This window comes from Phoca vitulina, unplaced genomic scaffold (assembly GCF_004348235.1).
Source record: "Phoca vitulina isolate PV1807 unplaced genomic scaffold, GSC_HSeal_1.0 scaffold83, whole genome shotgun sequence".
NCBI classification, from domain to species: Eukaryota; Metazoa; Chordata; class Mammalia; order Carnivora; family Phocidae; genus Phoca; species Phoca vitulina.
The window spans coordinates 1,375,620-1,402,994 of record NW_022589786.1 but is presented as its reverse complement, the minus strand read 5'-3'; the positions used below and the strand labels follow the sequence as shown (position 1 = coordinate 1,402,994).

General features: G+C 42.9%; 1 protein-coding gene across 1 annotated transcript in view; it reads right to left on the bottom strand.

Moving 5' to 3' along the window:
- The window catches only part of SNX18 (sorting nexin 18), a 162,479-nt gene that overhangs the window by 23,561 nt on the left and 111,543 nt on the right, over positions 1 to 27,375 (bottom strand). Inside the window, exons 4-9 of the mRNA XM_032395346.1 lie at positions 21,279 to 21,626; positions 19,604 to 19,773; positions 14,130 to 14,300; positions 13,006 to 13,121; positions 3,194 to 3,334; positions 1,254 to 1,354 (exon numbers count right to left, since the gene is read on the bottom strand). The gene's annotated coding sequence lies outside the window, so the exon portion shown is untranslated. The remainder of the gene's footprint in view (positions 1 to 1,253; positions 1,355 to 3,193; positions 3,335 to 13,005; positions 13,122 to 14,129; positions 14,301 to 19,603; positions 19,774 to 21,278; positions 21,627 to 27,375) is intronic.

Sequence of the window (27,375 nt, the reverse complement as noted above, 5' to 3'; positions counted from 1 at the left end):
GAGTGGGGAGGGGGGAAGGGCAGAGGGAGAGGGAGAAGCAGGCTTCCCGCTGAGCAGGGTGTCATACTTGGGGTTTGATACCAGGACCCTGGGATCATGACATGAGCTGAAGGCAGATGCTTAACCGACTGAGCCACCCAGGTGCCCCCAGAGTATCTGGTTTCAAGGAGCATGCAGACGGCCCAACCAAGTACTATGCTCACTGTGATAGGCATATGCACAAGGGCATATGCACAAGGGCAGTTACTAGCCTTACTTGCATTTCACACGGTGCCCAGGCATTTCGTGCTCATATGGCCTGAATCCACAGCCTCACTCCTACAAACTGACATTTAGTGTGAACGCTTACTATCCATGTGTCCTCGGTAGTAATTACATCATAAGAATCCTGGGCAAAGGGCTTTTAGGGAGTTAGCCAGTTGAGATTAGTAGGTTTATACCGGGGAAATGTGTTTAATGGGGAGTTCGAGTATATGATAATAATATTAAATCAACCTTATTTCTAAAAATAAGAAAAAAATCAAATAAGTGCCTTTAGTTAAAACACCAGTACTGATTAACATAATTTTTACTGTGCAGATTTATGAGGTTGATGGTGGCAAACATGCCCACTCTATTTTTGTCTTGGGAATTGAATTTTGGAAAAAAGGGAACTCAGTCCAAAGGCAAGTTGGTAGCCAGGTACTATGAAAGCATTGAAAAGGAGAAAAATGCCTTAATTGGCAAAAGTTTTGATAAGAGAGGCCACAAGAAAACAAGAGTCTTGGCTATCCCAACTCATATGTTGTTTGAGCTCAGCAGGGAGGTGATCAAACAAATCTACATGACTTGCTCAAAGTCAGTGCAACTTGAAAAAAGTAAAGCTAGAATGTGACACTCAGTTAATCAAACTCTAAAATCTATTATTTCCTACCATAATGCATTGCATTGTTGAGCTGGCAGGAATCTCAGAGAATAATACTTCTAATTAGGAAAATAATGCTCTAGCAAAGGAGTGATTCAATGCTAATCCAATACTGATGCACTTAACTTTTAGCTAATAGGGGTGACGTTTAAAGCTCTTCCTTTATATCATTGTAACACTTGTCAAAGAGAGATTCCCAATATTCTATTTTCTCTAAATCCCGGGGAATGGGTCACATCCGCCCTCTAACGTAGAGCAGAAGATCAGGAACTAAATGTCACAGACGGGACTTCTCAGTTTGTTCACAAACAACGCACATGGCATTGGGGAGAGAGTGAGGGCACTTGACCTTCATATCCTGTATCCATGAGGCAAGTAAAAGGGCTGTGCAGTTTAATGGTACTTGGTTAAAGTGATTAAGTCATAGTCTGTCTATCCTTCCGTGGTCCACTGAAAAGAAAAAGAAGAAAGTATGGTAACTTTTGCGTTTTCAGAAAGGAAGCCTGAAGACCAATCTGATCACGCTGTTCTCCACTCTCTGTGTGTATGTTTCTAACCAGGTTTTCATCTACCCAGTCATCCCTTCGGTCATTTGTCCATTCCTTCAGTAAACTTTTCTTGACTGCCTATTGTGGACACAGCAATGTGCTGGGAGTTGAGGAAACAACGAATAAAATACATTTCTCACTCAAATCAAATAGGAATCATCACTACCCACAATAAACACATATCGTGTAGGAGGCGCTGGGACTGGGTGGGCACTTCAGGGACATATAAGGAGGCATGGCATGGCAGGGCGCTTGTGCTTCAAGGGTTCGGTCTCCCCGAGCAGATAGCCATGCACTTAAAAGGCTGAGTAACGTTATGCAATGCTAAGTGCCAGTGGAGTGGTGTGAAGTTTAAGTGCAACCAGCATTCCAGAGACGGGGAGATCACTCTTGGTCTGGGCAGGTGGGGAAGCTGTAACAGTGGCATAATTGTGGTCAAAGCTAATAATAACTCTGTTATAAACCACAGCGTTGCAAGGATGACGGGATAATTTCTTTGAGAGAACAAAATCTTTTTGGTTTAAACTGACCTCATGGAAATAAATCTAGCACTTAAGGAGTCTCAGGTTTCCTTTATGTCATAAGGGTTCATTTGTGGGTGACTGGTTCCCGAAAGCAGGAACTTGTCTGTACAGCTTGGAGTCATCCTGAACGGGAGAGATGAAAGTTTATGATTCTTCCAAAAATTATTCAATGTTAATTGTGTTTGGAACTTTTTAAATAAGGAAAATGACCCTAAACTGGATGGTTTAGATTACGTTATTTGGGAGAGGCTTTTCTCATCTAATTACTAGGTGTTAGCTCTATAATTATAAGGAGGACCTGAATTTTCTCCTTATCACTGACAATAACTCTCCTTCTGTATTGGAAAAAAATAGTTCTTTTTAAAATTTTCTCATTCCCAATTAAGCTATCAAAAGCTAATCCACACTCCATAAGTTAAAAAGAACATACAGATGAAAATATCATTGATGATGTGGGCATTTCTATAGCTTTATTTTAAAAGGTTTGCGTCTCATAGCCTGTTAGTTTTAGAGAAACTTTAATAATTCGATACCAAATCTTATATTTATGTGGTTACATTCTAGATGGAAAATCAGATCCATGCTTAGTGAGAGTTTTAAATTTCACTGAAGTCCTTAGAACCACGTAGAGGTAATATGTGACTCTATTTGACTCAACTTCAACTAACAAAATAAGCTTGTAAGTTTGAGATACTGAATGACATGCCTCCCGATCTCTCTTGAATTCTCATAAAGAATACCACAGGGTTTGGCCATAGATAAGAAGAACCAGAGGTTTCTTCCTTTCCAGTAAGAACAACTTAAAAAAAAAAATCTGAGTGAAATTAATTGTTGACTTTATTTTAATTAAAATACCTGGGAGTTAATAAGATAATGAGGGCTTAATCTGTAAAACTCTAGAAGGCAAAATCCCAGGAAGGCAAATAGGAACCTAGTTTGACCTAACAGCAATTATCAACCTGAAGAAACACGCAAAACCGAGGTGCTGTTTTGGCGAAAAGGAAACAAAAAGATGTCAAAGCCTGGAGCCCACCCATGGTAGGGAGTCCCCATTTCCTCCCCAAATATATTACAATGGGATCCAAAGGCCTATACCCTCAGGCAAATGGAAAGCCAAAAATAAACTGGCCCTTGTGTAGATTTGCAGCCCAGGTTTCTATCACCTGGATGGTCCCAAGAACCACAAGTGTTGAACTTGGACTAAGCAGGTCCCTTACCTGTAATGTTCCAGGAATAGATAAAAAAATATTCCCCAGAGAAAAGTTCCATCATCTCAGACATCAGTCATTCCTAAATTATTTTTCAAGTACAACGACCAACATACGGTCAAATATGATCAGTCGCATAAACAAGGTAACCTGAATGAGAACAAGCAGAAGTAACAGACACTAGAATCAGAGCACAAAAATTTCAAATTAGAATTATAAAATGCATGTACTATAAAATATGTTTCTTTTTTTTAAGATTTTATTTATTTATTTGAGAGAAGAGAAAAAGAGCGAGAGAGAGCAGGAGGGCACGGGCAGAGGGAGAGAGAGACACAGACTCCCTGCTGAGCAGAGAGCCTGATGAGAGGCTGGATCCCGGGACCCCAAGATCATGACCTGACGCTTAACCGACTGAGCCACCCAGGCGCCCCAATATCTGTGTTTCTTATGTTTAGAAAAAAATAAACATAGATCTCCAGAGAATGAGAAACTACCAAAAGGCCATGGGCACTGCCAAATTCTTTGTAAAAACAAACAAACAAACAAACAAAATGCCTTCGAATCCCTCCACATTCTGGCAGCATTGTACCTTCTCCACGTAAGAGCCCGGAGAGCCCAAGTAAAAAGTGGCAGGACCAGTCCTATGAAAAATGAGGACCTCCTTGCCTCTGCCTGGGCCTCGGCTTGGGTCCTAAGTTGTCCCCTAGGAATAGCTTATCTACCCCACCTCCCCATTCTTTTTTTAAAGTGGATTTGGATAAGGATATTTATACTTTTTTGATCACAATTCAGGTAAACCAAGGATATCCACTCGCAGTGCTAAATCAGCAACAGATTGTTCTTCGTGAAGGAATATCTTGCCAAATGTGAAGGGGAAAAAAACTTACCCGACTGAGTGCATTCTTATTCCTGGATTTGCTGCAAAAATGAGAAAAATTCTACCAGCTTTCATAGCAACAACTGTTTACCTTAACTCCTTCGCTTTCATGTCACTCAAAGGTGTAGACACTGTGATGCACCTCCCAGATCTCTCTTCAAGAACAAAAGACCTAATCCTACAGGGAGTGTTTCGGACAAACTGCTGTTGGTTGTCCACCCCCATTGGGATTGCCTCAGATGAAAAGAGCCCCCCACCCTAAAGGCCTCATCTCCTTCCTGGGAAGCCCATATCCAATAAGTAATCAACAGGGTTATAGAGTATGTTCCCTCCTCCTGCAGGGGGGACCCCTCTGAACATGATCCCATCTTCAGAATTCACTACAGGGATGACTGTGTCTTCCACTGAGATATCCAATCTAGCATCCAAGTTCAACTGCTCCCTGTGCCCAATCCTGTTTTCTTCTATTTTCTTCTACAGGTGTCAATCCCAAGAGCATTCCTTCAGAAACCTCCTACACACTAATCTCTGTGTTCATGTCTGCTATCCAGGGGACCCAGCCTGTGACACTGAATGCTCATTGATGTGAACCTTGTACCTTATTGGGGTTCAAACATTTCTTCTTCAGAGGTGCTCTAATTGTAAGAATTTTATCCAAGCCACAGGAAATATACTCTATTCTTTCTGCCAATCTGGACAATGTTCAGGAAATTCCTTGGAAATCACTCTGCAAGAAGCATCATGATTTAGTACGCATCCTACCAAACTCATTTCTTGGTTCTTCTCATATTTGACAGTGACTTCAGGGAAACAGCAAAGTCCTGATTCTTATAAGTAGAAGCTAGTGCCATTCCTAATCACAGCTGAGAACACTGAATTGATTCAAAGAATTAGCATTTTTGGTTTCTTAAGAATCCAGTCTTTTTCTCTTAATGAGTGCCAGTAGTATCTATAGCTGGTTGGAAATTGTAGGAATAGCTCTAAAATAGGCACACTGCAGACAAACTATCAGTCATCTTGTGGAGATGCTTGATTCTGTGACCCCTGGGAGGGGGAGGGGGAGCCACTGTCTGATCAGGTTGCCTTAATTAAAATCACTATGTGACTATGGGGGTTGCTAGAAGCAAAGTTTTTTTCATCTTCCTCCATCTACTCCATCCTCCGAAGGACTGAAAATAGAATCTGATTAAATTATTCTGTTTTTGAGGACAAATACACACCCATAGCATTTTTTTCCAGCTTTATTGAAGTACAATTGACAAAATTGTAAGATATTTAAGGTGTGCACCCCGATGATCCGATATATGTGTACATTGTGAAAGGGTACCTCCATCAAGCTCACTAAGCCATCTATCACTTCACACATTTAGCTTCTCTTTTGGGGTGGTGAGAACATTTAAGTTGTGTTCTCTCAGCAAATTTCAATTATACAGTAGAGTTCTATCAACTTTAGTCACCATGTTAGACATTAGATTCTCAGACCTTATTCATATTATGACTGAAGGCCTGTTCCCCTTTGTTAGGCCTGCAGCACTTTGAGGTTAATATTGATGCAGCCAGGCTGGGGCCAAGAACCCAGAGTGGGGTTCTTACAGGACCAGCCAAGAGGGTCCTTGGCTTTGAGAAGTATAGAAAACAAACTCAAGCTGAGAGGAAGTAAGAGCAGAGTTTATTGAAGACAGAGAGTGAGTGTAGATATGGACAGAGGGCCAGGGAGACTCAGAAAGAAAAGAAGCATGAGTCTCATCTTTGCCTGGGGCCTGGAGTTTTTATTGAGGAGGGTGGTCTGGTGCACGTGTCTTCTCAGTAATCCAGGAACAAAGACAGACGAGTATTTAGGTGTTCTCCATAAATCACTTATGCCCTGGAGCAAGGGGTCTTGATGAGTCAGGGGTCTTGGAAAACGTTCCTGATGACCCTGCCCAGTCACTCCTTAGATGGTCTCTACTGTGTTGAAAGATTCCAAAGAAATCATTAAATCCTTGACCTTCACAAGGAGGACATACATTGTCTGTTCTATAAGGTGTATGTAAGGCAGGTGTGCAGGTCCTAGCAAAAATAGAAGCAAGAAAAGGAGTGAAAAAAGCAGTTTTTCATGGGGTCCCTTTAGTTTCCCTGTCTGAGTATCATCAAGCAGATACCTCATCAATGGCCGTCATTCTTAACACTTAACCCATTTGCACTTGCCCCTCCAGATCGATCTAAATACAATTTCTTGGCATTAGGTTCTTTTTCAGTTTTGCAAATGAGTTTTATTTTTGTGACACAGATGACATCCAGGGACATCTATTTTTAACAAGAAAAATAGACACATTAAAAACGAACAAAGCTGGGATACTTTTTGGGTTTGGGTGTGGAGAGAGGAGCACTGGGAAAGTTTAACTGACTGGCCTATTTCACTGGCTTCAGTGAAATGTAGGTGTTTAGGGTTAAGAATTACTTCCATGGATTTATTTCCCTTTAAATGCTTGAATGGGTTTGGAGAGGGATGGGGTTAAAGGAGAACCGGGAACTAGGAGGTTAAAGGCTTTGGGTGAAGACAACCAACAATGAAAAGCAGTTAATTCTGCATTAAAATTGAATAGGATTCTGAAAGTTCCCCTGCAGATTGGTTACTTGGAACCCAGAGTCTTGGGAAAAGAGACTTGCCCCAGGCTGCCAATCAAAGGAAGAAGAAAGCCCCAGGAAGGCTTAGCACTTTCCTGCAATGGGTGTGAGGGACGAAAGTCAATTAGGGTTTTAAATGATCAAAGTGGCTAGCACTCTCTTGACAGACCCCAAAATAGCAACACTATTTCCTCAAATTCCAGCACAGAGGCTGTTTGCACAGCAACTGTCAGTGAGCCCTGTGTCTCGGATGACCCGTCCTCTCCCCAGGCAGCACCCCCAGTGGGGCCAGGTCCTCACTCCAGAGCTGGGTGGGGACGGAGCTGCAGAGCTTGAGACATGCAGAGCTTGAGACATGCGCCACTTAGCCTTTCACTGCTGGGTTTCTCTTTCATGAGAAGGCAAGGAAAACAAGAGAAGGGGCCGGCAGAGGTGAAAAGGAACTTCTCTGAGGGGACAGTCTGACCCGGATGTCTGTAACCCCAGGAGGGCTTTGGCGCATACACTGTACAGAAAAGAATCGGGCTGATGGGCTGAAAATTCATTTCTATTTTGACTTTGCCTCAGAATATCAAAACATTCACTTTCTCTTGATGTAAGACAGGGTTGAGAAGACTTTCCATCAGGCAATATTTATAAACTGCTTAATTTCCTTGTATTCGGAGATGAAAGAAATCTTCATTACCTTGATAGCTATCATTTGGAAACGTTCTTGGGACCCCAGGGGCTTTGGTGCTTGATGGCCATAAAACTTCAAAGAAGAGAGTACAGCTGGCCTGCATTGAGCTTCCCTTTTTGCTTTGGAGATGAAGAGGGAAGATAAGAAGACAAGGGAAGAAAGGGAAGGGGAAGGTATCAGGAACACAGAGCAAAACGGAGAGATGACACCAGGGTGGAAGTGTCCGGTCATGGCCCGCAGAGGCCACTGAAGAGGGCTGGGGCTGATTCCCGCCACAAATTCCTTGCCTTGCTGGGTCATGACTCCATTTCTACTCCAAAATCATCAATCAAGACTTTTCAGCTCCTATTTCCTTTTTAGGGGAACTCAGAAAAGGGGGGTTGTTTCCTGGCAAGGTATAGTACTGAGCCAACAGGCAGAGGGAGAACTGGGCTCACAGGATTTCACAGGATTCTTAGGGGGCTCTAGGCTTCCACCAGCTCTGGATTCAGGAGAGTAGGGTTGAGTTCAGCTGAGCTGGATTGTCCAGGAGGCAGGGGCCCACTAGACAACTTCCGGGTCATACAGATGAAAGAAAATAACATACCATTTGGTAAAACCAACAGTAGGATCCAGAATACAAAAGAACACTCCCTCCTCTTTCAATATATTTGGTTTTGCAGCACCATCAATGCTGGACCCTGCATGGGACAAACGCAGAAGGACACTGACCCTCCTTCCAAGTAAGGCAGACATGTGAATATATGGATACCCTACAAGAAGATCATTACTCTAACAGTGCTGCAGCTGAAGGTGGTGTTCATGGGTGGGAAGGAGGAACTTTGAGGAGTGCAGGTCATGCCTCTATCAGGTGTGAAGAAATCACTGCAGTGTCATCTGCCTAAAGACTTCCCCTTGAGGGGTCAAGTCTCCTTAGAATAGGGTTTGCTAAGACCTTGTGTTTAGAAGTCTCCTTTCTATGGGGTTGCAGCTTTCTGAGTGTCTCCTTCAGGGACTTTATGCCCTGTGAAAAATTTTCTATTATTTCTGTGGAAGTGACTTCTTATGAAAAATAATAATAACAAAGAAAGATGTTGTGTGACTCATTGGTTGCCACGTGAAGGGGAAAACAAAGAAAATATTGCATAGAAAGTGACTGCAAATGGCCCCTTGGCCACAGATGTGGGACTTCTAGAGGAATCAGAAGAGGATTTCTTCCCGGTCAGGTGGGTCCACAGTGCTGGTCAGCCCATGTGACCCGGAGCACCTCATCATTATGGAAATTCTAAGTTAGGGAACTTGAGCATTTATAGATTTTTTTTTCTTTCTATTCTTCTGATACCTATGCTATGCGTACTTTGGCTTTAGAAGATGTTTGACATAATTTTTGTGTTGGCTTGTTGTGTGCTCTCGTGAGAAGACAGGAGTTAGCGTCAAAAGTCCCAGATTTGAATCTTGACATTTTTTACCAACTAGCTGTACAAACTCAAGCACACCACCACTTTGTAAATGTCAATGTCTTCATCTATAAAATGGGCTGCTGATGACACCTAACTTTTTAAAAAGTCTTCCTCAGGCTCAACTCAAATTGCTATACAACTGGCAGTCTTTATTTTTTTTTTTAAGATTTTATTTATTTATTTGACAGAGAGAGAGAGAGACAGCGAGAGCAGGAACACAAGCAGGGGGAGTGGGAGAGGGAGAAGCAGGCTTCCCGCTGAGCAGGGAGCCCGATGCAGGGCTCGATCCCAGGACCCTGGGATCATGACCTGAGCTGAAGGCAGACACTTAATTGACTGAGCCACCCAGGCACCCAACTGGCAGTCTTTAAATCAAGCCTCTCAGAAACTTGGGAGAGTAGTTTGTAGCGTCTCACTTAGGCTTATAACACTTCTCTTATTACTTACACTTACTACAATTCTAACTTTTCAAACCTTTTCTTTATTGAGTGCACTGTATTCCATGTGCAGGTCTGTTGTCTCACTTATTCTCACCACCACACCATGGATTTGGCACTATCATCATCCCATTTTACAACTGGGAACACTGAGGCTTGAAGTTAAGATCACCGGCTCGGAGCCCACACAGCCTGACCCAGAGCCCATACCTTGGAGCCTCCTCAGGAAAGTAGCCACTCATTTCTGTCACGGGGCTCCCACTGAAGCTCTCCTCCCCGCCCCCCTCCTGGTAGAGACCTGGTGCCCTCCGGCTTGGAAAGACGGGTGGAAGGTGCTCAGCGCCATCCTCTCACTTACATTTGCTATGTCACTGGCATCTCTAGTTTCAGAAATGTCTGAGTGCCGTCACGTGAGGCTCTCTGGGGAACACATTCCCTGCAGAACCTGGAGCTTCCTCCACTGTTTGGAAAGTTTTGCATGATGAATGGTATCATTGGTCTTTCTGGGCTTGGTGCTAGAGCTCCTTGTGTTTATACGACAAGGAATGATGAGCTGCCTGGCTCCTCCCCAGCTGGCAGCCCCAGCAGCCACTTCTCACACCTAATTGGAGCCCGTAACAACACAGCCCAGGCTCTCCAAGCCCAGACATTGCCACTCACTGCCAAAGGATGAAAAACCCTCTGACCTGCCTCCTGATTGTTTTCAAATTAAAAGGTACTTTGGGGACAACTGAAATTCCCCCAAGTGCTTGTCTGAACGATTCTGGCAGCTTTTCCTACAGTGCTCTGGCTCCCAGAGCAACCCCCCAGCCTCGGACTTTCCACCCAGCTCAAGCCCACACCCTGCCCACTTTCTGAGCTCATCCTCTGAGCACTGCACCAGCTCTTGGCCTGCTAGGGGCCCCCTCCCGCCCCTCAGAGCTGGTACCTTTGCCCCAGGTTGACTTCTAGAAAGAGAGAGCCGGGTGAAGTTTCCTAGAATGTGCTTTGGGCTTTGGAGAAAGCACTTCCCAGGGTCCCCAAATGGGCAGCACACCAGTGAGCACGGGAAATGATGTGCCTCGGGGGCTACTTCTAGGCCTTTCTGCCAGGGAGCAGCCTCGCTGATTGAGAGACGTCGCTTTCACAGAACCCTTAGGGGTTTCCTCCCGGCCTCGAGGAGCATATCCATAGACAGTCAGAGCTGAGACCAGAGACGAGCACTAGGGAGCACCGAATCCAACCTCAAATGAGGCCGATGGATATGAGTGAGTGACCTGGTGTTTAACAATGAATTCGTGGCAGAACTGGGACTAAGTTCTGGGCCTCATGTGGCCCAGGATGTGCTCCATCACCACGCTTACCTTCCACACCTCGCTCTATGTTCCACGTACTATCCATCTTACCTTTTTCTCAAGGGAGTCCCAACAGACCAGACAACAGCTGGAATGGAGACCTCCTCCTGCCCTGAGTGTGGGGTTCACAAAACAGTCACCGTTTCCGTAGCCTGGTCAAGAGCTCCTGAAGAAGAAGCCAAAACCCAGTCCCAGTTGAGGGATTCCAGAATCTGGGAGGTGGGAAGGTTGAGGGGCAGGAGGTCCTCACCAGCTATTATATCCATCCCAGGACTCAGATTCTTGCCTTTCCCATGCAAAGACCCCTAAGAGAGACAGCACAAAGAGGAAGAGAGAAAACACCTACACCAGCCTGGGGGAGACTTGATTTAGAAATAAAGTGTGTTTGTGTCTTTTTAACACCACTATAGTTGGATTCTGACTCATTTTATAATATGGGTATTCATGCAATACTTTTAAAGTTTAAAAACAAATGAGAGGGAGTTCTGGTTCTGGTCTGGCATGCACAAAGCTTAGAAGTTGTCATTCCATCCTAACAGTGAGTAAAAAGTTAAACATACTGAAAAATCAATAACTCTTCTTAGATCTGTTGAAAAAGTGAGGTCACAGAGCAAACCAATGCTCCCCAAATTGAAGAGAGGCAGAGAGGCAGTTACAGAGAATGTCAACTACTGGAGCAGAAGCCCATGAGCAGAAACCTCTGTGGGGGGAAAACCTGGGCTGTCAGTGATGATCGTCGAAGGCTAGCAGTGGACAAGTCTGAGAGCTAAACACTCCAGGGGGATCCAGCTATGTGGGGGGGTCCCAAGCTTCTGTGAGTTTTACCTCTAGGAGTTCTACGAGGTTCTCACAATGATGTTGGGGAAAATCCCCTCATGCTTCCAGCAGGAGTCAGGAAACAGGCACCATTTTGAAATACTCCAGAGCATTCCGTTCTTCTAACAAGATATGCCCTGTGAAACTATTTAACCAACGCCTAACTTGCCAGGGTTTTGTCAGGGCCTAACCCACCTGCCAGAAGGAAAATACCCAACTCCAGTCATGGGACCACAAAATGCTTTTCCTCCCCTACACCTTACCACGACATGATGAAAGGCCTGCTTGCCACAGTTCCTTTTATCCAGTACATCATGTTCACCTGTCAACAAAAAATTACAAGACATACTAAAAGGCAGAAAACATAGTTTGAAGAGACTGAACAAGCAATAGAACCAGGGTCAGATATGGCAAGGATGTTGGACTTATTCACACCAGGAATTTTTTCAAACTATGATTAATAGGCTAAGGGCTGGGGCGCCTGGGTGGCTCAGTTGGTTAAGCGACTGCCTTCGGCTCAGGTCATGATCCTGGAGTCCCTGGATCGAGTCCCGCATCGGGCTCCCTGCTCGGCAGGGAGCCTGCTTCTCCCTCTGACCCTCCCCCCTCTCATGTGCTCTCTCTCTCTCTCATTCCGTCTCAAATAAATAAATAAAATCTTTAAAAAAAAAAAAAAAATAGGCTAAGGGCTTTAATGGATAAAATAGACAACATGTAAAAACAGAAAGATCATGTAAGAAGAGATGTGGAGATTCTAAGAAAAAGATAAAAAGAAACGCTAGAGATCAAAATCACTGAAACAGAGATGAAGCGCGCCTTTGAGGGGCTTGTCAGTAGACTGGAATTGGCTGAGGAAAGAAACTCTAAGACAATAAAAACTTCCAAAACTGAAAAACAAAGAGAAAAAGGACTGAAAAAAAAAAAGAAAGAAAGAAAGAGAGGAAAAGAAGAGAAAAGGGAAAGGAAGGAAACTCAGAACCAAATATCCCAGGACTGTGGGAAAACTAGAAAAGGTGTAACACAGGCATAACAGGAATACCATAAGATGAAGAAAGAGGAAAAAAAAAAAAAGAAGAAGAAGAAAAATATCTGAAGCAATAATGACTAAGAAATTACCTCCAAATTAATAGTAGACACCCAACCACAGACCCAGGAAGCTCAGAGAACACCACTCAGGATAAATGGCAAAAAATAAAAAACAAACAAACAAACAAAAAACACAAAAAAACCTATGCTTAGGCATATCATAGTCAAATATCAGAAAATCAAAGATAGAGAAAAAAAAAAATCTTGAAAGAAGCCAGAGGGAAAGAACACCTTACCTATGAGCAAAAAAATAAGAACTACATCTGACTTACCAGAAACCGTACAAGCAAGAAAGTAGAATGAAATATTTAAAGTGTTTTGAGGAAAAGAAAACCACACCAACTTAGAATTCTGCACCCTACAAAGTCATCCTTCAAAAGTAAAGGAGAAATAAAAACTTTCTCACACAAATAAAAATTGAGGGAATTTTTTGCCAATAGATCTGGCTCTCGAGAAATGTTAAAAGTTCTTTCAAGAGAGGAAACTGATAGAGGTCAGAAACTCAGATCTGCATAAAGAAAAAAAGGGCACTGGAGTAGAAATAACCTAATGTGAAGCTCCGGTGTAGGATACGGACAGTGGGGGAGGTTGCACACGTGTAGATATGGTGGCACGTGGAAACTCTGTATCTTCTGCTCCATTTTGCTGTGACCCTAAAAAGGCTGTAAAAAACAAAGTGTATTGATTTTTTAAAAAATGAAACTTTAATTTGTTTTATGAAACTCAGTCTATGGGTGGTTAGCATGTGGGCCTTCATTTATACTCACTCTAACTGTATGAAAGAATGCTAACTTGTTAAATAATATGTTTTTAGGAACAGGGAATGAGGAGCTCTATGAGAAGAGAACTTAGCTAGTTCCTTCTTTTCCTCTTCTCTCCTCTCTTAGAGCCAGCAATCACAGCAATTCCATGGCCCACTAGTTGATGGAACCCTCCGTAAAGACTTGGCTTAGACTCCATCCTAAAGCTCTTCTCTTTGCCAACATGAGCTTTCATCTTGTCTATCCTCAAAGCAAACTCGGGCTGAAAGTCATTCCAAGCTCTGATGCATCCCGATTATAGAACGGTTTAAAGGAATTTCTTGATTGTTCAAAATTTGGAAGAACCTATTCCATAATGGAGATTGCTTCTTTTAAATAAAAAGAGACAACTTTAATTGCATACCACCTGGTTTCAGAGAAGATTTAAACCAAAAATTAGAGTGGTCAGGAAAACCAGTATGTGCTTGGGTCTAATTTAGGACAAGACGATTAATGCCAAATTATTATATTCTTCAAAAATCCCAAGAATCAACATTGTGAGCCACTTAAGGGAGGAAGAAAATGTGAAAACAGAGGGGTAAAAGTCAGTTGATCCAAAATAAAAAGTAATGAATTGGAAAATAAGCAACTAGAATGGTTCAGATTAATGCCTTCCCAAACTATTCTTCTCAACTAAATACAGATGATACCAAGAAAAAAAAAAAAAAAGGAGCTAAAAAGAAAATTAAAACCATTTGGCAGGAAGTATTTCCCTAAGCAACAAAAGATGAGGCGTTCCTAAACTAAAAATGCTAGAGCTGTTCAAGAATGAGCAGCTTTTGGGGCAGAGAGATCAGAAGGGAGATCACTCTTCCAAAAAGGAATGTTCCCTCACTCTGACTTGTCCATGGCCATACACCCTTTGCTCACCAGGCTTTATGTTCCTAACAGCTCTGCAAATTTCAGGACAAGCCAATCTATGTCCAGAAGACCCAGTTCGTGTTGATTCCAGTACCGTTTCTGTCCTTGAAATCCAGGAACCCCAAACGCCAAGTTCAATTCTTTTCTGATTTCACTTGATCTGGCAACTCTCTTCTGAAACTAAAAAACAAAATTCAAAGAAAGGTGGGTGTGGTAGACACTGGTGCTTTTCACTCATATTTCCAACTCTTCTCCTCTGGGCATGATTAAGATTACCCTTCCCTGCCTTCCTGATGTTAGACAGAGCATGTGGTCTGCTTTGACCAATGACAAGGAAATGGAAGTGATGTGTATGTCTTCCAGGTGGGAGTCTTTAAGGGTTTACCAGTGATTATCCCGCGTCTTGCTGTCTTCAGCAATGTTGCAGTCAGAGGAGGCCCCGCCAGCCTTGCCCCCTGTCTCTGTGTGAGACAGAGGCCCCACTGAAGGGCAATGGACAGAATGTCCGAGTGAGAGATGAACCTTGTTTTAAGCCATTGAGAATTTAGGGTTGTTTGCTTCCATAGCATACCCCAGCCCATGTTGTTTAGAATAACTGATAATTCGGGCCACAGTAACTAAGATCCAAAAATATTTCAGGGAGATACTCTGTTTTTAGGGAAACTTTTTTTTTTTTTTTTTAGAAGAAATGGACATTTTCCAACTTACTTACTGAGGGCCCTGAAAAGTCAACCATCCTTGAAATGTGACTCACTTACTACAAATGTTGTCGAAGTAAATGTTTATGACACCAGCTAGTCTTGTGAGATATCATACACATGATTAAACATCACATGCCTAATTTATCCTGAATCTTATGCGCAATCTTAAGTCATTTTGTTTTCAAAGTGCTTTTCTGATCTTTTGTAATCAGTACTAAAGCTGCCTCAATGTAAGAGTAGCTACTTATACTTCAATCTATAAACATGAAAATATAAAAATGGCCGGATATTTTTACTTAAACTAGTTCAACCTAAAATTAACCAAATCCCTTTAGAAAGTTAATTACTGTAAATAGTTGAGGGTAAAGATATTAAAAAAACGAAGGGAATTTTGGCACCACACATAGATTAATGCCACCCACGTTAAATTCCAGATTTGTTTACTTAGGTTCAATTTAGAATTAATTTTGTATTTCTTAAAAGCGATTTCTAATATTCAGTCAAGAATAAGTTGGAGTATTGAATTTGTTATCATATCAAAGTGACCTTAATTTTGGACAAATATTTGGCAAGCAAGAGTCTGAGTCTGGTGAGCTGTTGTGTTGATTTTCATGTTTTTAAGCAACGAATTCAGAGTCAATCTGTATTTTAACACATGCATTTGAGACTAATGCTAACGTTTACAAACTCGGGTTCAGTTCCATCCTTCTGGGAGATAATCCAACGTGCACTTTTAAGTTCAATGTAAATTACAAGTAGCACGTGTTGCCTTGTACTCATCTCTACCAGGCATCTTCTGGAAACCAATGCAATCAATATAGCATGAAATAAATCATTCCTGAAGAAATGGAATTCATATAAAATAGCTTTTGCTCCCCAGAGATTTTTTTGTTAAGAAAGACATGATTTAGATAGGCAGCTATGATTTTGCTTTGGGCCAGGCCTGATTATCTGTGTGTTTCTGAGCACTTTCCAGAAAACAGCAGAACCAGATGACAAAATCAGTTCCCCTGGGGCTCAGCTGACTCAGGACATCTCTATATCGATGTCCCAAGGTAATTTGTCCTCAAATGAACTCATCATCTTCCTTTTAAAACCATGGTTTTATAGTCCCCTTCGGCCTTTTTTTTTTTTTTTTTTTTTTTTTGCCTCTCACATCCGGGAATTCACGGTTCCAGTGTTTCCCCCTTGCCTCTTGTCCTACCCTTGCCCTGTGCTGTCTGGCCCTCGCCTCCCTAAAGGTCTTCCTGCCTCCAGTATCTCCCCTCTCCAGCCACTGTTTCCACTGCCACCAAACTAATCTCTGTAAAACACAAGTCGGATTATGCTACTCTCACCTCAGAAATGTTGTGATTCCTGTGCTATCTTTTGTTCGCCTCTAAAGACCCACTCTACCCTTCTCCCTCTGTTGTGCCCCAAGGGCCAACCTGTATGGACAGGATCAGTGAACTCTCCTGCCTTTTGGATAATGGTTCAGTTTTGAAAATGTGGAATCCTGGAGGAGGACAGTGAGGTTAGGGGATGGATTTCCTGGCTCCCTCCTTGTTCACTGACATAAGGCAGCCGCATCCCCCAAACCTTCCCCACATACCTGAGTCTGAGTGTGCCACATACTCTATACTTCTTTGATCCCTGCTTTTGTTTTTCTTTTCTTCCCCTATAGTCTGAAATCTTTTCATTATCTTTATTGCAATCATTTTCATTTAATCCTGCATTAGCCTTTGCATCAGATATATCCATCAGGAGGCTCGCAGAACCACAAGGTGAAGGAAGCCAAGAGCCTTGCATTACAACTTGGAGACAGAACCACTCAGTGATCAGGAATGCCCCTTACAGACTTCACGTGAATGAGAAATAAAGTACTACCACTTTATGTGGATTTATTTGCTTCAATCACTAGCATTACCTTATTAATTAAGTATAATTCTTTTAGAAAATAAAAAAAATTTCTATTCCTCAATGAGATTCCCAAGTGAGTCATTAAAGTAAGTCATAAACATAGAGGTGAAAGAGCCATGATTACTAGGATCTGAAGGAGTTCCCAGAAAACACGTTGCCTACTGTGATAGTTTCCTGGGTTGGTAAAGAAAGAAAACACAGGAGCCCTGGTGTTTCTGGACTTGTTCAAGTCATTTGACAAAATTTCACATATTCTTTTGCTTAACAGGGAAAATTATTCACAAAAGAAAAATGAAATTGAGTGGATTATTACTTACTAAAAAGGTGCTGGTTAATAATAGATTAGAATCAACCCAAAGGAGGTTTTCTAGTGGTGGCCGGGCTTAGTTCTTTATTATAACCAGGCAAACATTTTTATTAGTTATTTAGATAAAGCAAAAGAGGGCTTGGGCTTGTTTTTTGTGTGTGTGTTTTTTTTTTTTTAATTTTCTCACATTAAACAATGGCCTGCTGAATGAAATAAGCCAGGCAGAGAAAGACAAATATTGCATGGTATCCCTTATATATCAAATTTGAAAAAAAAAAAAAAAAGTCAAACTCATAGAAATAGAGTAGAATATTGTGGCTGTTGGGGGCAGCAGGGTGGAAAAATGGAGAGGGGTTGGTAAAAGGATACACAGTTTCAGTTATAAGTAAGTTCTGAGGATCTAATGTAAATGCGGTGATTATAGTTAATAATAGTGTAGTGTTTTATTGAAATTTGCTAAGAGAAAATAACTTCAGTTTTCTCACAAGCACACCCAAAAATACTTGAGGTGAGAGATGTGTTGACTCCTTGGTGGGAATGTATACATATATCATCACATTGTACACTTTAAATATATTGCAATTTTGTTAATTATACCTCAATAAAGCTAGGGGAAAAAAAACAATAGCCTGAATCTAACAGATACAATTTTATAAGATAAATTGAAATTCTGACATTTGGACAAACACACGCAAACTCATACACACACACAATATGTGACTAAAGAATAAGGAAGCCGTGGGTCAGCTGAGTTGGCACTTTACATGAGGCTGTATGTTAAACCATGGCTCCTGGAGGTTAAGAAACTTGCCAAAGCTGGGAGCGAGCAGTCGGCTCTGGAATCAGACGGAGTAGAGTCCCTTTTCTTCTGCACTTGTAAGACGATACAGAGGTATTTCTATTTTGGGCAGCATACTTTGAGGAGTAGGAAAGTAAAGCTTCTTGGTGGAGAAGGACCAGGATAACGTTGGATCTGAAAACTCGTTTCACAGAAATGTTTCAAAGACTAGGATACAGGGACCCTGGAGGCAAGAAGACTCAGAGAACTTGGTCTCCACCTTCCAGTGTGGAGGAGTTAGAATAATTCTGTGCTGCCTCCTGTCCCCCACGCTGGGTTTCTTGGGCAATAGAGAGAAGCTACAGGTGATTAATTTCAACTCAATATCAGGAAGGGCTTTCTATGAGAGTTGTTCAAAGCCGGAGAAGGTGGGCCTGTGCAAACAAGTAGGGAATCTCTCTGGGCAGTTGACTTCGGGTCATTCTTCAAGGCCCTTTCAGGGTCTGAGAGACTTTAGCTCTTGTTCACTGTGCTGAACTTGGGTAACTTGGGAAACATGCAAGCCAGCTGACAGACACTGCGTGTCTTTTACGTGGTGACTCTGTTGGCTTTGCCAGGAGATAACTTAGGAGGCAAATAAAACACTATCTTAGAGATTAGCCTTTGTGTTTGTAGAAGGAATGAAAGACTCTATGAACCCAGCCCAGCATTTATTGAACAACTCCTGTGAGCCAGGGACCATGCTTGCACACCACGCCCTCTACCTCCCTCCTACCTGTACCTTTCTTCCCTTCCCACAAAATGCAGAACTTCTGTTATTTCCTTTGGGAAATGATCATTCTAGTCAAGAAAAAAAATACTGTTTTTGTTTTCCGTTTCTCTTCAAGAAGTTTGACTGAACTAAAACTCCCCAGTCAGTTTTCATGCTTTATTATGACTGGTGTTGACAGTAATAATAGATTAATTTTTTTCACCCTCCAGAGAAGAGCTGCAAGAGAATTAAAATGGGGAGGGCTGCTGAGGAAGGTTTTTCTTTGTTGAACTGGGTCCGGAATTAGGCAGGGAGGGCAGGGCAACAGAAAACAGAACAACGGAAAAAAGAGCCATCACATCTTTAGTCGGGGTTTGGATGGGGTTGCTGCTAGGAAACTTCTGAGAGAGAAAATAGTAGTCTGGACACTCATACACACAAATCCAAATTTAATAATCACCAGGAACACTGGACTTTGAACAGAACATGCACATTGTAGAAAAAGTAGACTAGTGGTTTTCAAGTGTCCATTTGTCCAAAATAGATCAACAGAACCCATTTTGGCTGAATAGGGTCTCTAGAACCCCTCTGGGAAACTCTAGGGATCTTTAGACACAGTTTGAAAACCATGACACTGAATAAGTCCAGATGAGTATAGGGCAAATTCTACCCAATGGATGACAGTTCTTGGGTTCATTTATTACTTAGCAGAGTTCTCTTCTAGGCTCTCCGAGTATAGCATAGGCTAATGTGAAAGATGGTCAGTGGCTACCAGTTCTGTATTCTCAGTTTTCATGGACAGCACTCCAGTCCTTGTCTTCATTATTGCCAATACCCACTCAACCTCTCCCCACCTCTGGTCTCTGTCACCTCTGGTGCACACTGAATATAGGAAAAGATGAATTGTTTTCCTTAAGCATCTTTGGCCATTATCTTGCTCAAGAATCTACAGCGGTACCTTATTATGACTACCTTATTCAAGCTTCCACCCATCCCCACCCTCATCCTCATGCAATCTCTGTTGCAACCCACTGTGTCTTCTCTTACCTTCAGGCCTTCACACAGGCTGTTCCTGCCTGGAACACTCTCTGTAGACTCTCCCCCATCCCTTCTTCCTTGGCTAACTCTTGGAGCTCATCCTTATGCATCATTTCCTTTGGGAAGTCTAGGGACATAGGTGCCCCTCATGTGTACTCCCATATCATTCCATGGCTTCTCTATCAAAAGCAATTTAATTTAGTGTTTTTAGGGCTACTTATTAATCTGTATCTCCCACTAAACTAAACAACAAGAAAACAATGTCTATACCTTGGTTACTCTTGTACCCCCAAATTCCTGGCAGTGTAAGATTTGCTGAGTGAGTGAATGAATTCAACATAAATATTTGTTGAACGAGTGAATTTAAAAAAATGAATAAATGACGGTTGGTAGAAGAGTTGATAGATTGTGCTTTTGTACAGGTGCGTGGTCCTTTGTGCTGCCCCTTCAGGTGGTCTTTCAGTAGTGATCCCCACAATTTGGGGGTCCGCCATAGTCTCTTTGGGCTACTATAACAAAATACACAGACTGGGTCATTTATAAATGACAGAAATGTATTTCTCACAGTCCTGGAGGCTAGCAGTCTGAGATGAGGGCATCAGCCTGGCCAGATGAGGGCCCTCTTCTGGGTCACAGAATTCTCAATTTTCTTCACTTGGTGGAAGGGCTAGGGAACTCTCTGGAGCCTCTTTTATAAAGCATTAAGCCCATTCAAAATCTCTCGTGACCTAAGCACCTCCTGAAGTTCCCATCTCCTGATACCATCATCGTCGGGGGGCGGGGCCGGAGGGTGGATTTCAACATATGAATTTTGAGGGGATGCAAATGTTCAAACCATAGCACCTACCAAGTGAATATTAGTTTTCTCTCGTCCTAAATAGGAAAGCATGGCAGGGGGCATGAGCCTTTTGGAAACGAGGCTTTCTGAGTGAGGAGGGGGAGGCTGTTGATCATCTGTGGGGACGAGAAAAGGAATTCAGGAGGCAAGCTCCCAGGCGGCTATCGCTGTTGGTGAGACAAACCATAGAGGAACTGGAAAAATGACTTTCGTCCTCCTTCTGCTGGTTGCCACTGGGATGTCTCCAGCCATTTGGCCTTATCTTGCTACCCAGAACCGCCCTACTTTGCTCTTGAAGAAATCAAGGGCCAAAGAAGCCAAAGGACTTGCCAAGAGTCTCAAAAATAGTGGCAGAGCCAGGCCGAGAACCTGATTCTTGGAGCAATACTCTCTGTCACCCGTTATTTCCTCCCAGCTGCTGTCTGAAAGCCTTTAGTTCCGATTTGCTAACCCAAAGTTATGTGTGCAATGTTTCCTGCCCAGGGCTCACGGCCCCCGACCTTTGATGTTGTAAAAGCAAGAGGCCGAGGATGGGCATTTCCTCCTGACCAGCAATTCCCGAAGAGCAAAGCTGTTCTAGTGGGGAGGGGGATGCGGATGAGGGGGCAAAAGCCAGGGCAAGCAAAACCAAGGGAAACTGCAAGAAATCTATCCCCACATACGTTCTTTTGCTCCTGGGGCTTCAGCGACAACTTCACTTTTTTATTTTGAGACTCAACGGAAAATGTGGCCTGGAGTGGGGGATGGGGGGGGCGGTTTGCACATGAATGCACATAAAACATGGGATATTCATTAGATTCCTACAGTAAAGACTGAAAGACCCACACCTACTCAAACCCCACTCACCATCTCATCCTGTGCCTTCGTTTGTGGAGCAGGGGGCTGTGGGGGCCTCCAAATACCAATCTTTCTGAGCTTAGAGTCAAGTGGCAACATCCCGGCAGAGGGCTCCTCCAAAATGTTTCCTTGCCAAGATCCTGATTTGAAAAATGGACGCATCAGAGCTTGTTCTGTTTATTGCGTGATAAGAGATGCAGGTTCATCCTCGGCATTCTCTTTGAGCTATTTCTCACTTTGCAAGATTTCGTAAGTTCCGATGGAGTGGGAACTTGCCAGCAAGAAGAGCTCCATTTCTGGCCATGGATATCATGATTCAGGTTTCCTCAAGGGACTCAGCTCTTAACTGGTAACTGGCTACGAATTGGGAGGAGAAATGAATAGTTAGGGAAGTGGCAACGGCCTTAAATGAGCCCTCAACATACACGAGCAACTGGGTTCTCATCCCTCATTTCTTTGGCCCCTTCATTTATTCACTCAAACAATAGTGTCTCAGGCATCAGGCAGGTTGCCGTCTAGCAGGAGAGATATTAAAAACGCAATTCAGTATTGCACAATGTATGTCTACAGTGCTTGTAACGCAAGCAACAGAAAAGATGGCTCCATCAGGCCTGAATAGGGAAGGAAGTCAATTGTCTCACATGATTGAAAACTCCCTGAGGAGGTTTGCCTCAGCAAGCTCCCTCTCCGTGGCTCCGTCCCCGGGCTCCCTATCCATGCCTCCCCCTTTTGTCTTCTGGGGCCTTGGCTGCCCTCCTTCACAGTCTGAAGATGACCAGTGTCACATGCTTCCTTGTTCAGATCCAGCCAAAAAGAGATAGCGCCTTTGCCCCAGCGCTTGTGGAAAGGGTCCTAGGACTCGGTCTGGTTCAGGAGTGGTACTCGGGGCCTAAACTGAGCGAATCAATCCCATGATCAGGAGATGGTCACGTGCTCCACTGAGGAGGCAGGTGTGGGCAGCCCAGGAATCCCTAAATGGAACTGAGCGTGTGGAAAAGGAAGAAAGATAGACCAAGAAATGTCCATTTCAGAGAAAGGGCTTAGGGGGGTGCTAATAGGGCACAGAAAGGTCTTCCTCCGCCTGGGCAAGCCCAAGGGGTTCTACAGGAAGGAGCCATGTGAAGGGAAGGAATTTGGATTGATCAACCCCTGGGAGGCATTCCTAGTATACAAAAGCCAGAAGCTTCCCTTAGTTAAAAAATGATGAATGTATGGAATTAATGTGCAAAGATAAAAAGTCCAGGAGCAGACTTTATGCCAGGACTCAAGAAGCTGTGTGTTGGGAGCTCGTATCTGTGTCTTAAATGCTCAGAAAAGAAGATGAAAATATTTGAATGTGCCTGAAGAGAACTGTTTATAAGAAGGCTCTGGTTCCAAGGACCGTGGAATACTTGACCGTTTCATCAAGACGAGGCCAGGCTCGGTTCCCACGAATCTGGCCTTGAATCAGCTCCACCAGTCGCTCAGTGTGGCCCTGGGAGAGTCACTTAACCTTACCGCTTAACCTCTTCATCTTTAAAATTTGGAGACCAGCACTTCCCTTCCTGAGTGATTATAAAAAGCAGAAATAACACCTCAAACAGCCCGCATGAAGCTCCCGTTAAGCAACCGGGGCTCTTATGACTCAAATGGAGTCGCTTTTCCAGGAAGATGCAAGGCCAGAAGAGGAATGTGCACTTTCTGGAAGAGGCTGGCTTCAGACAGGATCAAAGCACAAACAAACAATTGACGGGAATGGTATTAGGGACATGTTGCTGTCACTGGCGTCCCCGCTCAGATTCCAGCCGTGTTCCCTCTGCATTCTCATACCTGGGCATTGCCGACAGAAGGTCCCCCATCCCGGGACTTAAGGCTTTAGTCTAGGGGAATAAAGTCTGTCACACAAGCTTGGTTCAAGTTAATAGACTCACGTTGGAGAGGAAAGGGGTGACAAGCACCACACTTTATCTGAACTCAGGACATTTCTGGTCTTGCCCCCAGTGGCTGTGTCCTAAAGGAGAAGAGACAGTAGGAAACAAGAGCATGACCGTGCCAGGAGCCCCAGTGGGCAGCGTTTGGATGGAGACACGGGAGGGAGTTATGGTGACTTCTGGCTGGGGTTGGGATGAAAATGGCTGGAGCCCAAAATGGCGAGAGCTTGTGCCAGGACCACCTCAGCCCAATCCGGACAGAAGAAGAATGGGAGGGAGGCATCACAGTAAGTGGACAGGAGAGACAGAGATGCGTGCCAACAGCTGCAGCAGCAGGGGACACGTTTCGTGGCTCTGCAGCATGGCTATTACAGCTCAGGGGCATGGGTGTCCTCAGTGGAAATGGATGCATCGTGGCCCAACACACACGGTGACAGGGAGCCAGCTGAGTGCAGTGGTCACATGGCAGCTGCGAGGATCACGCAGGAGAGCACACATGGCCAGCCCTGGGGATCCCCATGAACAGCCGGAGGGGTGGGGGCGCCGGCCTTCTGCAGTGCTGACTAAGGGCAGGGCCACGCTGTGTGGCGTTACTCTACTTGTGCCCCAGGGTGGTGTGGCCAAGGAAACGGGGTGACACAAATCCACCACTCCCCACGCCCACACCCAGCACTACGTGGTCACTTCGGTGCCAACTGAAATCACCAAGGGAATCTATATTTTATTGTGCCTTCAAGAAACCATGATTCAATGTTGTTACAGCTTTGCCTTTTGCCAGAGATAATTAAAAATGTTTTCATCTATACTATAAAACTTACTATAATGACAGTTTTTATTACGCTTTCAAACCTTATGTAAACGATTCTCCTAATTACTTTCTCATAATATGCAAGGAATGGTTGTCTGTCGCGTTGAACAAGCACACATCTTTGCTTCCTTTTCTTTCTTTTTTTTTTTAAATGAGAGCTAAATAATTTATTAAATTTTTCTTTTGCCTTGGCCACTAGGACAGTAAGAGTGAAATGTAGTGCCCAGTTGGAGGAACTTGGGTGTAGACAGATTTTTATGGTAAAACTCCTCCCACCCCTCTGGTCTTCAACATGTCTCATGTTTTGGGTGTTTTAGTTATCAATGTCATTTTTACTATAATTTTATGTTGATTTGTCTTTCTGGTCATTTACATAAGTATTTGTTGGAAGTAATTGGAATTTACTTTAAAAATGTTTAATTGTTGAGAAAATGTGTAAAAATTTAATCTTTCCCAGAACAGAGAACCTTTCTTTTAAACCTCCTATCTTTTAGGCACTCAGAGTTGAAAATAATGCTACCTTTTCTTCAATATATTTTCATCTGAGGCAATTCTTTGTTCTGCCAGACAGATTTATTTTCTTTATCACACACAAATGTGAGCAAAAGAAAATGATCCCATTGCATATGATTCCTGACATAATACCCAGGACTCCAGACTGCAATAAAATTTGGTTTTACAAATGACTTAAAAAACCTTTTTGGCTTTGAACACCTGTTCAAAGAAACCATGTTTGAAAGTGCCCGCTGTTGTTAATTCCTTAGTGGCCCTACAGACATGCTCTTATCTTGATCTTTATGTTCGTATTGAATAGTGAAGGGCTGGTACTCAGGTTCCTGTCCCTGTTTTTATTTAAAAAGAAAAAAAAAAGGCTGTATTAAATGATAACACTTACTTATTAGAGTCAGTAAGTTTATATTTATAGATACGGGCACACAAATTGGTGTACAAAGAGCTTTCATTAAGTGAACACACCCATAGAACCACAACCAACATCAAGAAATAAAATTTAGGGGCGCCTGGGTGGCTCAGTCATTAGGCATCTGCCTTCGGCTCAGGTCATGATCCCAGGGTCCTGGGATCGAGCCCCGCATCCGGCTCCCTGCTCGCCAGGAAGCCTGCTTCTCCCTCTCCCACTCCCCCTGCTTGTGTTCCCTCTCTCCCTGTGTCTCTGTAAAATAAATTAATTAAATCATTAAATAAAAAAAAAGAAATAAAATTTACCAGCCCACCCCAGTAGCTGACTTCTTGCCCTTCCCCAGCCCCTACACACCTCCAGAAAGTAAGCATAACCCTATTCTCTGACACCACTGATTATTGTTTTGCTTGTATTTAAAGTCTGTATAAATATGATCATTCTGTGTATACTTTTCTGAGTACTTTTTATGAGATTCAGCCTTGTTACCCCATATAGCAATTATTTATTTTTATTGGTCTGTACCAGTATTTCCTTATGTAAGATACCACAAGTCAGGTACCCATTCTACTGTTGATTCCCACTTGGGTTGTTTAAAGTTTCTGGCTCTCCTAGATAATACTGCTATGAATATTCTTAGATAATGTCTTTTAGTGAACATATGTATGGATTTCTTTTGTGGATATACCTAGTTGTTCTGGGTCATACGTTTAGTAGATACTAGAAAACATATTTCTAGTAGATATTAGGAAGGGATTGTGCCAATTTATACCCTCATTAGCAGTATATGAGAGTTCCAGTTGCTCCACATCCTTGCCAACACTTGTTATCATCAGTCTCTGAAATGTAAGACATTCTGGTGATAACTAATGAAGTTGAACTCTCATCTTGTGTTTATTGGCCATCTGGATATGCTTCTTTTATTAAGTGCTGTTAAAGTCTTTTGTCCATTCTTTTGGCTGACAACAACGTCATGAAGATACTCTCCTATGTTTTCTTTAGAAGCTTTATTTACTTACTTATGCATTTACGTTGACAGTCTATATGGAATTGTGTATGGGGTATAGGTTAAGATTTATTTTTCCCATGTCCATATACAATTGACCCAGCATGATTTATTACAGACTATCCTTTTGCCACTGCACTGCAGTGTTACTTTTGTCATAAAATCCACTGTTCATGTATGTGTGGATTTGTTTCTGTACTTTTTTAAAAAGATACACTTATTTATTTTAGAGAAAGAGAAAGGGTATGAGCAGGGCTAGGGACAGGGGGAAAGTGAGAGGAAGAGGGAGAGAATCTCAAACAGACTCAATCCCACAACCCTGATATCATGACCTGAGCCAAAATCAAGAGTAGGATGCCCAACTGACTGAGCCACCCAGGTGTCCCATGTTTCTGTACTTTTTAACACGACTCATTGTTCTATGTGTCTTCTATTCACCAACTATTATGCTTTTGAGTTGGAACATTGGTCTGTAACTGATACTCTGGGATGCCTGACTGTAGGTTGCCTGTAGCCTTGGCATAAAGTTCTGAGAAAGTGAAACCAATTAATGCAGAAAATCCAGTCTGAATATTACAAGCAGAAAGAATAGTGGAGATTATTTAATCTAATTTCCTTGCTTTTGAAATGAGAATATAGTTCTACCCAAAGGCACTGGTTATCTTTTATTTACCCAGCCACATCCAGTCTCCATCCTTCTTCACTTGCTATGCCCCTGGAGGTCCCCACATCAATGGGCTCTCTCTCTTTCTGATTTCCACACAGTTCGGCTTATGGGGAACATTGATTTGAGGACAGAGGAAAGTGAGGTCAGATATTTATTCCCTTAGTGATCTCTGTGTGAGCTATCTGATTCTGTCCATGAAAAATTATGGCTCCTGATGGGTGGCTCTCTCCACACAGCCCTCTTCTTCTAGGTACAAATAACTACTCATTTCTTTTGTTCCAGGCCTGGGGTATCAATAGTATCCCACTGTTACTAGCCACATTGGGATTCTGACACTGCATGACTAGAGACATCCATGTTCCAGACAGAAAAAATGGGAGATAGACCCAAAAAGAGTTAAAGGGGGCACATGCCATCCATGTCTCAGTGGAGGTTCCTAGAAGCTGCCACATGACACCTCTGTTCACATTTCATTGGCCGGGACTTGCTTGTTTGGCCACAGTAAGCTGTAAAACCAAGAAATGTTCTCAATAGCTAAAGGTCAAACTAAAACTCTTACAAGCTGACAATATCGCAGGGGATAGTGAGCAGTTTCTACCACCCATGCCATTTAATTTAAGTCTAGTCATTAAACATGCATTCAGTCACTCTGGACCACTTCACAGTTCTGAGATACAGAAATGAATAATGCATGGCCTTGGTCTAGTCCAGCACAGGAGAGAGGTGCTGTCCTCCAACAAATAACCACGTTGGTCCCCATGCTAGGCATTCAGGATTCAAGAGTGCACAAGACAATGTC